We start from the raw sequence: 14,144 nt of genomic DNA on the forward strand, positions 1-14,144 counted from the left end.
TCGCTTTGAGACACGAACGGCCATTGACTGTTTTAAATGCATATGACTTTGGTCCTGATGAGACGAACTGCAAAATGCTGTCATCAGGATCTAGCTCGTTTGTGAGCTGACCGAGATAAGACCCTGTTTCTGGCATCCAATCATCTTTTTTTGATACAAAAACCACTGAATCTGTATCTGAATAAATTGCACGCCTGTCTAACTTCTCCAAAAGATTATATAATTCAAGTCGAGCCCAACAAGTCGTGAAAGCGCCCACGAACACATTCACGTCGTGCGTGGGAGCAGGGTCTTGCGTCGAGCTGGAGAATTGAATCATGGCAACTGTGTCAGATACGAAAGAGAAATGACGTATTACGTGGGCGTGGCTAAAGAGACGTTGAGTGAAGTCTTCCGGGTCTGTTAGGAGCTCTGTGGTTGGCAGATGCGTGCGCAGAGAGAAACGACCCCAAAGTGTGTTCAAGATGAGCTTAGCAATGGATCTTTTTGCCGGATTTTTTATTATTTTAGAGACTTCTAGCTGAACACCCTCTTTCTCGAGATATTCATCCACGTAAGATTGTTTGTCTGTCTCTGTCACAACATGAGAAGGAAATCCTGAGGCTTCCTGTTTGAATTTTAGGAATGTTTTGACATAACCGCTGAATAAGCTGTCAGATGTGTGTGGAAAATGCCAGACCTCTTGTATTTTTATTATGCGATAGCCTTGTTGAACAGCCTTCTGGAGTTCCGCGCTTACCCAAGTGCCTGTAATACATCTATCAGCCTCTGTGTGGCAGCATTGTGTGTCCTGAATCTGATTTTCGGCACACGTTCGACAGAGAGGAAACATTAATTTACCCCCACATCTGTAAGGCAACACGGGGTGATACAATCCATGAGGCGGTAGAACTTCCGCCTTTATAAGCCCAAAATAATTTTCTATCTCTTCAAAATCCTTGAATATAATTTTAGGGTGACCGATAGGATACGTTTTAGTGGCCTGGACGAAAGGGTATAACGATGTGAAATCATAATAATCGATTCTCTCATCTTCAGCTGCTTTGTGATACAATTTGTACGCATTTGTTCTCCCTCCGTAAATAGCATCTCGAGCTATTAGTCTGTCAGGTGCATTATAAGACTCCATAAACCGGATGACGTCAGGATCTGTCTGTTTTAACCCCTCCCACTCACAATCCCAAATAGAAATGACACGCAAGCCATACACTTTATCTAGTGATTCTAGTTTTGCATCAGTTTGCCTCCTAAGAGTACCGAAAGACACTTTTGATAAAGGGTTAATTTCATCTGATTTAAAACGACAGTCGTGACCGTGGAAAAAGCATCCTAAGTACTCATATGCAGTTTTTAACCCGCAATCAGATTCATGAAATCCATCGAGGTGATATGGGCCTACCGCACGTTCTCCGTGATTTAAGGCATGTTCTATATTAATGCTTTGACTAGTTTTGATATACTCTAACCACTGTATGGATACGTTTGAGAACGTTTTATACTGATTTATGTATGCGTGGCTGTGTGTTAGAGCCAGCGTGTCGCGAGGAAGAAAATTGGTTTTGAACGTTTTCATGCATGTTCCTGCCAGCGTTATTGATTTAAAAGGATCAATGTTTGTGATGGCGAGGAATTCGGTTCTGTAACGTTTGCACGCTTCTCGTAGAATAACAACATCATTCCGACAGTAGAAAGCGAGTTCTTTTTTGAAGTCAAATACGCCACCCGCTACACCTGCATACCACTCATCAAACTGTGCACGCTCCTCTGTATGCATCGAATCATATCCGTAAAACTCTTTTGGAGGATAGGGACCGATATATTCCTCATTTTCTGGCTTATTGAAACGATGTGGAAAGAAACCCTTTTCACTGACACTCAGATTCAAGGCTGCGGGTATCTTTGCGAGTTTAAACGGGATGAATTGCCATGAGTCTATAAAACGCTGTTTAAACACCCTATCGTACATATATAGAATTCGACACCCCTGCAGAATAACTTTAGGAGTTAAACCTTCGTCGGTGAGGTGTTCAAGAATCAGGTAATTATCAAAACCTGAAGAGTTATGTCCTATGAAAGTGTATTCTGTATATTTTGGACGTCTAAAATGCTTAATTAGACGCGACACACAATCTGTTCCACCGGCTTCAAACGTCTCTCCTCCCTGTGTCATGGCGCAAACATAGTTAGCCACATGTTTATCATTCTGATACCTAGTCTCAAAGTCATAATATATGTATTTCTCGATACATAGTTCAGGTTTTAGAGGCTGTATGTAGCACTCATGAACACCTTCACTTACCAAAACCTCATCACAATGCATGCACCTGCCAGATTTACACTTGTGGGGTTTTCCACCTGACGACCTATAAAGGGTGTGACATTTTGAGCAGAATTTGATCGTGTCACATTGCGATTTTTCATTAGATGTGCCCTCTTGTTTATGTGTTTTGTAGCAGAAGATGTTTTTACAGAATCTGAGACAGTCTGGACACTGTCTGCTTTTGGTTGGTTGTGTTCGACACTCGTTTGTCATGCATATTTTACAAACAAACTTGCAATTGTGTGTTCTCCTATCGCTATATCCTTTAAAACAGTATGGACAGACGTATGGAGATCCAAGAAAACCCTTCAAATTTTTTATTAGATGGAAATGTCCTTCGTGATTAAATAGATGTACGGTCTTTGGGTGAATTTCGTCTGTGTTTTTGTAAACCTGTATCTTTCCTGAACAGTCTCTGTGAAAAACTACAATTTTTACTCCTAATTCTCTTTCGAAAATGTTTAGATCATGAAATCCTATTTTATCATGCGTTGTAAAGCCGCATTGTGTGTGGATTTGAGTCGCTGGTGTTTGCAACTCTTGATCGGTGAATGTTGGGTTAAAAAAATATGCCAGGCAGTAGCTCAAACACATTTCATTGCCGATGTTTACAGGACTAAATAAGTGCATTTTATTCCGACTAATACTCTCACTAATTGCAAGGTCTGTGATTTTCCTACGACCACCTGCAGATTTATCTCTCACAATTGAGATTTGTAATGTCAAAGTCGAATCTGTCGATACGTCACGGTTGCTTTGAGCGGCTTGTTCTATCTGACTTATGAAAACTGATGCGTCGTGGTTGCTCTCAGGTGTTAAAACAGCATTTACAGAAGTTGCAAGCGAATCTCCAGCTAGTGATATGTTCATATACCCTGTTCGTCCTGCAAACTGTTGAGAGAAATCCACAACCTCATTCAAGATATTTTGCAAACGCAAATTGTACTCTGCAAAATCACAAGCCTCTATTCCACGGAGATCTAACGGTCTGTGTAACTGGACGCCATTGAAACGCGGTCTTGGTGTTATTGTAAAATCAGCCACGCGCCCACCTTCGGTCATTAATCTGTCTATTTCCTCCTGACTTAGTTCCGTACGCCCCATATTCGTTTGAGCTGATCCATCACCACCTGTCTGTATGGTCTCATCTTCATCATCCACGAACGGATCTAACCAGGATCGCTGTTCAACTAAGATATTATTTAATCTCTCTCTATCGGAGAGGTCTGTAGTATTTAGTGCTTGTAGCTGGTCCCGTATTAAAGAGTTGAGTCTGTCGTTATTTTCAGTAGTTGTACGTCTGACTCTTGTGCGAGCTACATTTTCATTTTCAGATTCGGGATGTGCTCTTTTTGAAAGCATTTTGGTATTTTTTATTTTAAAATTGTGTGAAGCAGAAGCGTAAAATAGAAGCTGCTAGCATAACATAGATCACAATGTTGTTAATATGTATACATTATAAAAGTAGGCTATCAGTAAAACAAAATCACGCGCACATAGCCTATAAAAGTATCACTCAAATGAATTAAATGAATAAATGAATTAAATGAATAAATGAATAAAAAACAACAATAACAGTCCCAAATGAATAAAAAAATAATAATAAAAAAACGACAGAGAAAATCATTTAAAACTAAACACAGATGTATATAATGGAATATAAAATCTCACACATGGTAATATTTGTAAAAAAAAAACTATCTTCTTGGATTTTGTGAATTGATCCAATTCCGTTGAATAATGTTCAATCTTTCAGAAATCAGAGATAAAACAGTTGTACGTAATGAATCATCATTCCTCACCTCTGTCAGCTCTTGTTGGAGTGAAAACACATCGTTGCTTAATTGTCTGATTTCGTCCGATGTTTGATCGTGACATCTCCCAAAAAACTCCACAGCGTTTCTTAATTCATTCGAATGGTGAGTTTGCTGATCTGAGATTCTGTGGAGTAGCGCTATAACTTCTCTTTGTGACTCGGAAACGATCTTCTCCGTTTGATGATATGATAGTGGCGATGAAGCTATTTCCAAAACACGTTGAAAGTTTCTGTTGGCTAAGCGTAAAGTGGCATAACTCAGTCCTTGAAGCTCTCCAACGTTGAATACTGGTGTGAAGGCTCGTTCATCACCTCCGTCATCATCATCACTGTTCTCTGTTGTCTCCCGTTCAGAATTGATGGTGTTCAGAACGGCATCTTCGGATTCGAAAAATATGTCTGCGTCTCTTTCGTCTGAGATTTCTTCTAGAGAAAAAAACAATCAAACATGTATTATACGGCTTATTTAATATAGATAAAATATAATGACCCATGAAATCTTACCGTCTTCCGAAAAAATCGGACTCTCGTGAGAATAATACTCAAATCGTTTTTTGCTTCCAGTTGTTGATGAAACAGATTCAGTGTTTTCTTCTAAAAAAAAAAAAAAACATATTTTTTTAAATAAAAAATCAACGAATAAAATATTAGGCCTATGATTAGACAAAAATAGTTTTTCCTCTTACCGTTGTCCGGATAGATGAATTCTTCTCCATAAATTTCCCGAAGACGCTTCACTCCTCTATTTATCAAACGGGGAGGAGATTTCTCTTTGGCTGCTGGTGAAACTTGTTCGATGCTCTCTGCCTCTCTGGAGGCTTGAGATCTTGGTGTCGTGTTTGGCGTAAGGTCTTCGTAAATCTGATTGGACGGGCTTGAAACATCAACCATTGGACGTGATGATGGGTCCGGATGGGTGGTGCTATGAGTCGGAATGACCCCTGTGAATTCTGTTGAAATAATGAGTTGTTTTTTCTTTAAATTATATAGTAATTAGAAAATATTAAAAAAGACGTAACAAAACACCATGCCTTGTAAAAAGTCATCCGGCGATACTCCTTCTGGAAATGATGCATCATCTGGGAATAAAAGCATTTATTGAAATATCTTTTCAATATTGTGGGATATAATGTATAATGTATAATTTATGATGAAAAACTCACATATTTCGTTTAAAATCCCAGCTAGTTCAGCATCAAAATATTGGTCCGGTATAGCTGCTTCTTCTGTTCCCTGATAATCTGCAGACATGATGAAGCTAGGATTCACGATTCGACGGTCAGTCTCCTTCAATGGTTTGGTGCGTGAATGAATGAATTAGTTTGCTTCCTTTTAAAGATTGTACGAGGGATTTGAAAAACACATTTCTCCCGCTTATTTTTTTCAAAGAAAACAACCCTTTTTTCACAAGCGTGAAGTCTTCGTCGTGATTTCTACAACTAGAACAACATATGGTCGTTTTGTTTACATGTCCGGATAATCTTTCCCGGATACAGCCTGTAATAAAAACTAATTCTCGCTCGACAAAGCATAAAACAGCTTGATATCAGCGCAACTGCAGACCTGATGGATCCGACCGTTTGTGTGTGTGTGTGTGTGTGTGTGTGTGTGTGCGTGCGTGTGTGTGTGTGTGTGTGTGTGTGTTGTATAACCTTTAAAACATAGAATAACTTTGTGACAATTAGACATTTCATATGAATGTTCAAAGTGATTAACAAATAGCATTTCACTGTAAGTTTGCGCTCCTTTTTAAACATCTCATGTGACTGTGACGCTGTGGGAGGGGAATTCCCGTGAGTGATGTCATTTTTTACACACACCCTTAAATCGAGATTGACCTCTCAGCTTTGAGAGGGGGTGTGTTAGGGGGTGTGGTCTCTTCGATCCGCTGCTTTGGTTTTCTTTGGTCATTTCTGCTTGGACTCTGAAGTGACCGGTCGCTTTTTCTATTTGGGAGCTTGAAGGGACTGTGGGAATTTCCCACGGTGACATCTGTTGTGGGTGGGGGTAGAGGCGGAGTCTGACTGTGTCTCTCTGCAGCCTTCAGAAAATTTTACTCCTCTCAGACCTCCGGCCTGTGTGGACATTTTTTCACTTTGCTCCAGAAAAATACACATGGAAAACACTTTTGAATCTTTAAACTCTGAGTTTTTAACAACTGGGTATGTAAAAATGATCTTTTTGTAAATGAAAAAGTTGTTTTAATGTTTTAACATCTTAAAATAACACTAACTCATTTTTTAATAACTCTTTTTAGAGAAAAAATTCAATTTAAACTTATTTCATTGATGTTTTAACGTTTTAAAAGTGGTGAATGTACATATGTCTTGTTTAATTAATAAAAAACATTGATCTCATCTCCGACTATTGTCTTTATTGTACATTTCTTTAAAAAGTTTTAATATACACTGTTTAGAACTACTGAGCATGGGAGATTTTCCCACGCTTCAGATGTTCAACCCATAAGGAGGCGTGCCACAAGTCCAATTTTCCCACGGTGTACGTACAGCCCATAAGTGGGAGGAGCTAGCGTGGGAAATTCCCACGGTCAAGGGGGCGGGGCTTAGAGGGGCCATAAATCAATCAAAAGTGACATATGGTACCCCTCTATACTCTCTCTAGAGCTGGTATATTTATGTCATTGCGATATCTTCTGTCAATACCATCTCTTCCAGGACTGGATACACTGAGTGTTATTTTATGGATGACTTTGTGCAACCTATTCACTTTATTTACAGTGTTGGTAAACTGCCCTTGTGCGTGTAGTTGCTATAACACTTTTATAACAACCTAGTCATTTACAAAAAATTGAGTGGTGGGTATAAGGAATGTCATAAATTGTAAAGAACATTTCTTTTTCCCAATAAAAAAATATTTTCATACCAGTCACAAATCTTCTCTAAATTACATTGATAGCATGGAAATGTCTATACTGGAAATTTTCTGATGTTGTAATTACCTAGATGGTATTGAAAGATGCAGATGAAAAAGAGAGAAATTACAAAGTATGCATATACTGTACAAAAGTTAAGCAATTATAAAATAATGTATCTCTGGATTTAAAATATATATGTTAATAATAAAAAAGGATATTCCGATAATACATGGCATATATAGGGCCTTCAAGTAGATTTGTGTACTGTAGTTAAAACACTGTTTTACTGTGAAGAGGACCCATAGCCATTTTACATGATCATCTTACAAAGCAGTTAGTGGCATTAATTTAAAACTATAAATACAGGATAACTAGCATTAACATTTATGCTTAATGAAGGCAGCATCCTCAGTATTGCTGGTCAGAGCTGGTTTATTTAGCTTTTGGCTTAACTGATTTTGTGTTGTATTTTTTGTCTTTACATAAATGCCATTTAAATGTATTGAATAAAATAACCATTTTGTTCTTAAAGCAGCCTCCTGTGAGACTTTACTTAAAACTTCAAATAAAGAATTTCAACCTGCACCCAGGTTAGCACTTTATGGTTTAGGCTAGATTTGTCTATTCTTAGCCTATACACTATTACCAAAGATGCACTATTACGTTTCTCCTCAGTCTAGGGGTAAGAAGGATTAAAAAAGAAAATGGTAGGAAAAGACGAAAGCGTTCCTTTCATTTTCTTTTATTACTCATTCCTACACCTAGACTGGAGAGAAACATAATAAATTGGGGGCTTGTCCGGGACCACCAACTGATTGAATGCCACCTGATAGTCCTTAGCGAGTCTGCGAGAAAACAGAACAAAAAAAGCAGAGCAAAAAAAAAAAAAAAACATCCCCACTTTATATACCTGTGTCACATGCCTGTCCTGTCTTGTGTAGCACATGTGGTGTTTGTGTTCCTGTCACTGTTTTGACCCCACCCTCCTTGTTATCTCATTATTGGTTTAATTTGCCCCACCTGTTGTTCCTCATCACCTGCCTGATTTGTCCCTTTTATAAGTTCCTTTGTGTTTGCAGTCTGTGTCGGATCGTTGTCTTGTACACGTCTCCTGTTCTCCCGTGACCCCTTTTGGTATGTTCGTTTTTGAACTTGTTGTTTTGTATTTAGTTATGTTTTCCCCCTCGTGGGTTTTGTTTTGTGTTTAGTGTTTCTTTTGTAATAAATATCTTTTTCCCTTTGCATTTGAGTTCTCCCTTTGTTTTCTGTAATTAACGTGACAGAACGATCCGACCATGTCAAGGACTCAGCAAGGGGTCTCTTCCCCAGCCACCGAGCGGGAGAGGAGGCAAAGTTTTGAGGGGACCCGGTTGGTCATATTTCGCGGGACCCGTGGAGGCCGCAGTAGAGGAGGTGGGCGAGAGGAATTTCAAGACCACTCTCCACTCTGGCCCCTCCTCGACCCAGTTCCGGTGGTCCCAGTTCCGGTGGTTCCGAAACGGAGGAGGAGGGGAAGGAACCCCTCCGTGGCTATGTCGGTGGTCCCTGTTCCGGTGGTCCCTGTTCCAGCGATCCTGAGTCCGGTGGTCCCTGTTCCGGTGGTCCCTGTTCCGGTGGTCCCTGTTCCGGTGGTCCCTGTTCCGGTGGTCCCTGTTCCGGTGGCCTCTGTTCCGGTGGTCCCGAGTCTAGTGGCCCAACCCGAGACTGTTCACGTTCCGTCTGCCCAGTCAGAGACTGTTCAGGTCACATCTGCCCAGCCAGAGATGGTTCAAGCCACATCTGCCCAGTCGGAGACAGATCGGGAGATGCCCATTCTCATGGCCGGGGGGGCACTGATCGGCTATTTAGAGCGTTTAGCTCGGATCCTGGAGACGCCCTTCAAACCTTCAGTGTCTGTTCCTGAGCCGGAGCCAGTGTCTGTTCCTGAGCCGGAGCCAGTGTCTGTTCCTGAGCCGGAGCCAGTGTCTGTTCCTGAGCCGGAGCCAGTGTCTGTTCCTGAGCCGGAGCCAGTGTCTGTTCCTGAGCCGGAGCCAGTGTCTGTTCCTGAGCCGGAGCCAGTGCCTGTTCCTGAGCCGGAGCCAGTGCCTGTTCCTGAGCCGGAGCCAGTGCCTGTTCCTGAGCCGGAGCCAGTGCCTGTTCCTGAGCCGGAGCCAGTGCCTGTTCCTGAGCCGGAGCCAGTGCCTGTGTCAGTTCCTGAGCCGGAGCCAGTGCCTGTGTCTGTGTCTGTTCCAGTTCCTGAGCCGGAGCCAGTGCCTGTGTCTGTGTCTGTTCCAGTTCCTGAGCCGGTGTCTGTTTCTGTGTCTGTTTCTGAGCCGGAGCCGGAGCCGTCTGTTCCTGAACCCTCAGTGACCGCGACACTGGCCATTATGACCACAGCTATGTGGTGTGTGTGGGCTACGCACACACTTGGACCGGTGGTGTCTGTTCCTGGGCCGGTAGTGTCTGTTCCTGAACCGGTGGTGCCAGTTCCCGAGCCGGTGGTGCCAGTTCCAGTGCCCGAGCCGGTGGTGTCTGTTCCAGTGCCCGAGCCGGTGGTGGGAGTTCCAGTGCCCGAGCCGGTGGTGGGAGTTCCAGTGCACGAGCCGGTGGTGGGAGTTCCAGTGCCCGAGCCGGTGGTGCCAGTTCCAGTGCCCGAGCCGGTGGTGCCAGTTCCAGTGCCCGAGCCGGTGGTGCCAGTTCCAGTGCCCGAGCCGGTGGTGTCTGTTCCAGTGCCTGAGCCGGTGGTGCCAGTTCCAGTGCCCGAGCCAGTTCCAGTGCCCGAGCCGGTGGTGCCAGTTCCAGTGCCCGAGCCAGTTCCAGTGCCCGAGCCGGTGGTGCCAGTTCCAGTGCCCGAGCTGGTGGTGGGAGTTCCAGTGCCCAAGCCGGTGGTGCCAGTTCCAGTGCCCGAGCCGGTGGTGCCAGTTCCAGTGCCCGAGCCGGTGGTGCCAGTTCCAGTGCCCGAGCCGGTGATGTCTGTTCCTGAGCCGGTGCCTGTTCCCTGGCCGCCCGAGGGAGAGTCTCCGCCCTGGCCGCCCGAGGGAGGGTCTCCGCCCTGGCCGCCCGAGGGAAGGTCTCCGCCCTGGCCGCCCGAGGGAAGGTCTCCGCCCTGGCCGCCCGAGGGAAGGTCTCCGCCCTGGCCGCCCGAGGGAAGGTCTCCGCCCTGGCCGCCCGAGGGAAGGTCTCCGCCCTGGCCGCCCGAGGGAAGGTCTCCGCCCTGGCCGCCCGAGGGAAGGTCTCCGCCCTGGCCGCCCCGAGGGAAGGTCTCCGCCCTGGCCAGGTCTCCGCCCTGGCCGCCCCGAGGGAAGGTCTCCGCCCTGGCCGCCCCGAGGGAAGGTCTCCGCCCTGGCCGCCCCGAGGGAAGGTCTCCGCCCTGGCCGCCCGAACTCTGTGGCCCGCCCTGGCCTCCCGAACTGTCCATTTCCCCTGCCCTACTCTGGTCTGTCCCTCCCGTCCCGCCCTGTTCTGTCCCTCCCGTCCCTAGTGGAGCGTCTGGTAGCCGCTCCTTAAGGAGGGGGTAATGTCACATGCCTGTCCTGTCTTGTGTAGCACATGTGGTGTTTGTGTTCCTGTCACTGTTTTGACCCCACCCTCCTTGTTATCTCATTATTGGTTTAATTTGCCCCACCTGTTGTTCCTCATCACCTGCCTGATTTGTCCCTTTTATAAGTTCCTTTGTGTTTGCAGTCTGTGTCGGATCGTTGTCTTGTACACGTCTCCTGTTCTCCCGTGACCCCTTTTGGTATGTTCGTTTTTGAAGTTGTTGTTTTGTATTTAGTTATGTTTTCCCCCTCGTGGGTTTTGTTTTGTGTTTAGTGTTTCTTTTGTAATAAATATCTTTTTCCCTTTGCATTTGAGTTCTCCCTTTGTTTTCTGTAATTAACGTGACAACCTGTCACTGTGGTTTTGCCAAGTAAGGCATGTTCCTGGATCAACATATTTTGTTGATCCTGGATCAACTTTCTTGTCCAAAAATGTAGTCCTAACCATATCCCTATCCCTCAACCTAACCCTACCCATAACTCATTCCTAAAATCAAAGGGAAATGATAGGTGAATAACACTGATGTAGAAGCATAAACTGTAAACTTGTCCCTCAAATCTGATTGGTTGATAGGAATGTTGATCCAGAAACATGTTGTACTGTGACAATTTCGTGACGAACCCGCACCTTTTGATTACGATCACATGAATGAACTGAAGTGACCAATCAGGAGACAGACAAAGGATGACGCAGAGGGTATGAAAAGGAAGCGGTAAGGAATTGAAGGGAGGGACGGTAAACGTAAAGACAGCAGGGGACTGACAGCAGACAGTCATAGCTCACGGTTCTCTTCATTCACTGCATGAATCTTTCGTCTGCTACTAAAGATCTGCGTGGAAGTGAATATTACCAGTAACGCGAGTGAGTCAAGTCAAGTCCAAACGTGGAACTTTACCAAACGTGGAACTTTACCAAACGCACACTGTTTCGAGTTGGTAGCCTACAGTCAACAGAGGGAACGAGCCAAAAGGGATTTAATCGCCGCATTTTTGGGAACCTTCAGACACCAGCTGCCGAGCGTTGCCTGTGTTAAAGCCTTACCTCAGGTACTCACTCCAAATCCATTCCACTCAAGCCCGAAAGTCTCCTCTGTGGCGTGGTGCATTCACGTTAGTGATAAACGCACATTACGTTACACACACACACACACACACACACACACACACACTCACAATTGCTCATTCTAACTCTTTCAAGATACGCTCAGAGCGAGCGCTTTTCTTTTGTTCCTGTTTTGTATGATTTGAGCGTGACGATTTTGCATATGAGTGTAAATGTGATATCTTGAGTTATATTTTGCAAATCATGGACTATTGATTACTGCGAGCCTACAACACTCGATCTACATCAAAGACATTGTGATTCGTTATTGTAACCTCTGATGTGAGAAACGTATGTTTTTATTTTGGGTTTTGTTTGTTTTGTAAAAGAATAATATAAATATTTACCCTAAATCTTTCTTGTGGGATGTTTTGTGAAGAAGGGTATTGCTTATACAATTTGTTTTGTGTAACTGGTGGTTTATGAGCTATCCTGGTATAAATTATTATATGTGGTAGACCTTAATTCTACCTGGCGCCCGAATTAATTTAAAAATCCTTTTGCAGGGGCGTGCCACCGTTACATAAGTGGCGCCCGAACAGGGACTTGAACGTATAATACTATATTTTGTTGTACCTTCAGATATTCTTATAATTGTGTGAGTCTATTATTTGATTTTGTGAATATAAATTTGAATGTTTTTGGGAAGATTGCATGACTTCTGTGAATAGTGTTAATGAATTGATAAGCTGAAATTTCTTCTTTTAACACTGCATTTGACTTTTTTTTTTTGTTATCACTTGTCATAATTGTCATGTAAAGAAATTATTTTGTATTGCTACAACTGTGTGTTGCTGATTTTGGAACCAACTGTTATTTTTGAGCCCTGTGATAAGTGGTTAAATGACAGACATCAAGGGTGTGGCTTCTAAGCTAATGGACAATTGAAGTGATTTTCTATGCTAGAAAATTTAATGTGTAGGCCTATTGGTAATTGCTGTGGGGAATCATTTGAAAATTGTGACTTTTGTGTGAGGGTGTGTGTATGTTAATAATTTTTTTTTTTTTGATTTACATACTCATCACACAGATTGAAAAACAATACCTTTATTGAACTTGTATACATTGACTGATATACACAATGCATATGGCCACAAAAACACCCTCCCCGTCCACTTTGGTGGATATTGAACCTCCTCCGGACATCCCTACGCCAGGTGGGCAACCGGGGCAACTGCAGAATGCGCAACGTTTCAGGCACCCACTGCCAAGCCCTTCCATTTTCTACTCCACACCCACACTGCCCCACAAACTTCCACAGGGATGGAATGTCCGTTTTGCTTCCACACCACCACCACCTGCTGACAACCTTCTTGACCAAGGCCAAACCTGGGAGAAGGAGCTAGATCCTATGCATCTGTGCACCCCATCTGAAACTACTTCTCCAGAAATACAACATGGCTTACCTGGTTCCCTACCTGGTTTCTTTCCCACGCCTGGAAAAGAAATGCATCATCTTACTACACAACTACAAGGGAATTGGGATCGTCTATTTGAAAGTCAAACAAATCAAGAAAAGACTGTAAGTGAACTTACCTATGAAATAAAACAACTGACTTCTCACACTGGTGGGCAACTGGATGCTTTGACTGTAAAAATGGAGTCCAACCATCAGCACCTCTTCACCACCTTAACTGCAACAAAACAACAAGAAGAAACCAAGACTGATCAATTAATTAAAGCCATGAGACTGCTACTAACAGAGAAGCTACAAAAAACTGAAGCTACCATGTGTACTGAATTTCGCTTTATGGTGGAGCAACTACAACTGGAGTTACAGCAGGACATCAAGACCACCCAGCGAATTTTTCAAAAGGAGCATGAGCAACTGGCTGCAGAAGTTACCAAAGGTAACATCAAGATGAATGAACTAGACAGGAAGATAACTGAACTTCAACTTGAAATGAACAGCCTCAAAACAATCAAGGTGGATATTAGAAAGGCAAAGTGAGTCCTCATCTACAACCCCACCTAACATACCTGCTGCACCAGTAGTAAGTCCAGCACATCTACTAACTCCTGCCATCAAAAGTGACCACTTAAGACTGACCTTTCCTACTTTTGGAAGATCATCTGATGACCCAGACCCGCTGCTATATCTAGCACGATGTCAAGACTTCCTAGCATTACACCCTCTTGCCGACATTGACATTTTAGCAACTTTTCGCACAGTCCTACATGGCACAGCACGGGACTGGTGGGAGGTCGCTAGATCTTCCATAACCACTTGGGATGAATTTAAAACTGCATTTCTTTCTGCTTTTCTGTCAGAAGATTATGAAGATGAGTTGGCAGAACGAGTCCGTACCCGAACACAAGGAGAAAAGGAGACAATTCGAGATTTTGCTTTTACATACAGAGCCCTCTGCAAACGGTGGAAACCAACCTTGACAGAAACTGAAGTGGTTAAATTGATTCTCAAAAACATAAAACCTTACCTGGCCAGTCAGTTACGTAGTCGTGTCACAACAGTGGAAGAACTCGTAAAGTTGGGTCATCAACTGGAGAAGGAC

At 43.5% G+C, this 14,144-nt stretch overlaps 2 long non-coding RNA genes across 2 annotated transcripts in view; one reads left to right on the top strand and one right to left on the bottom strand.

Annotated features, from left to right (window-relative positions):
* Positions 1-14,144, top strand: part of LOC309477373 — a 339,545-nt gene that overhangs the window by 179,815 nt on the left and 145,586 nt on the right. The gene's annotated exons all lie outside the window — the stretch shown is intronic.
* LOC309476835 lies at positions 3,366-5,752 on the bottom strand. Its single transcript, XR_014198392.1, has 3 exons — positions 4,823-5,752; positions 4,641-4,730; positions 3,366-4,562 (listed from the first exon to the last, which is right to left on the bottom strand). It is a non-coding gene; the product is annotated as an uncharacterized lncRNA (long non-coding RNA).

Source organism: Leuciscus leuciscus (assembly GCF_965113295.1).
Source record: "Leuciscus leuciscus genome assembly, chromosome: 16".
In the NCBI taxonomy this organism is placed as follows: Eukaryota; Metazoa; Chordata; class Actinopteri; order Cypriniformes; family Leuciscidae; genus Leuciscus; species Leuciscus leuciscus.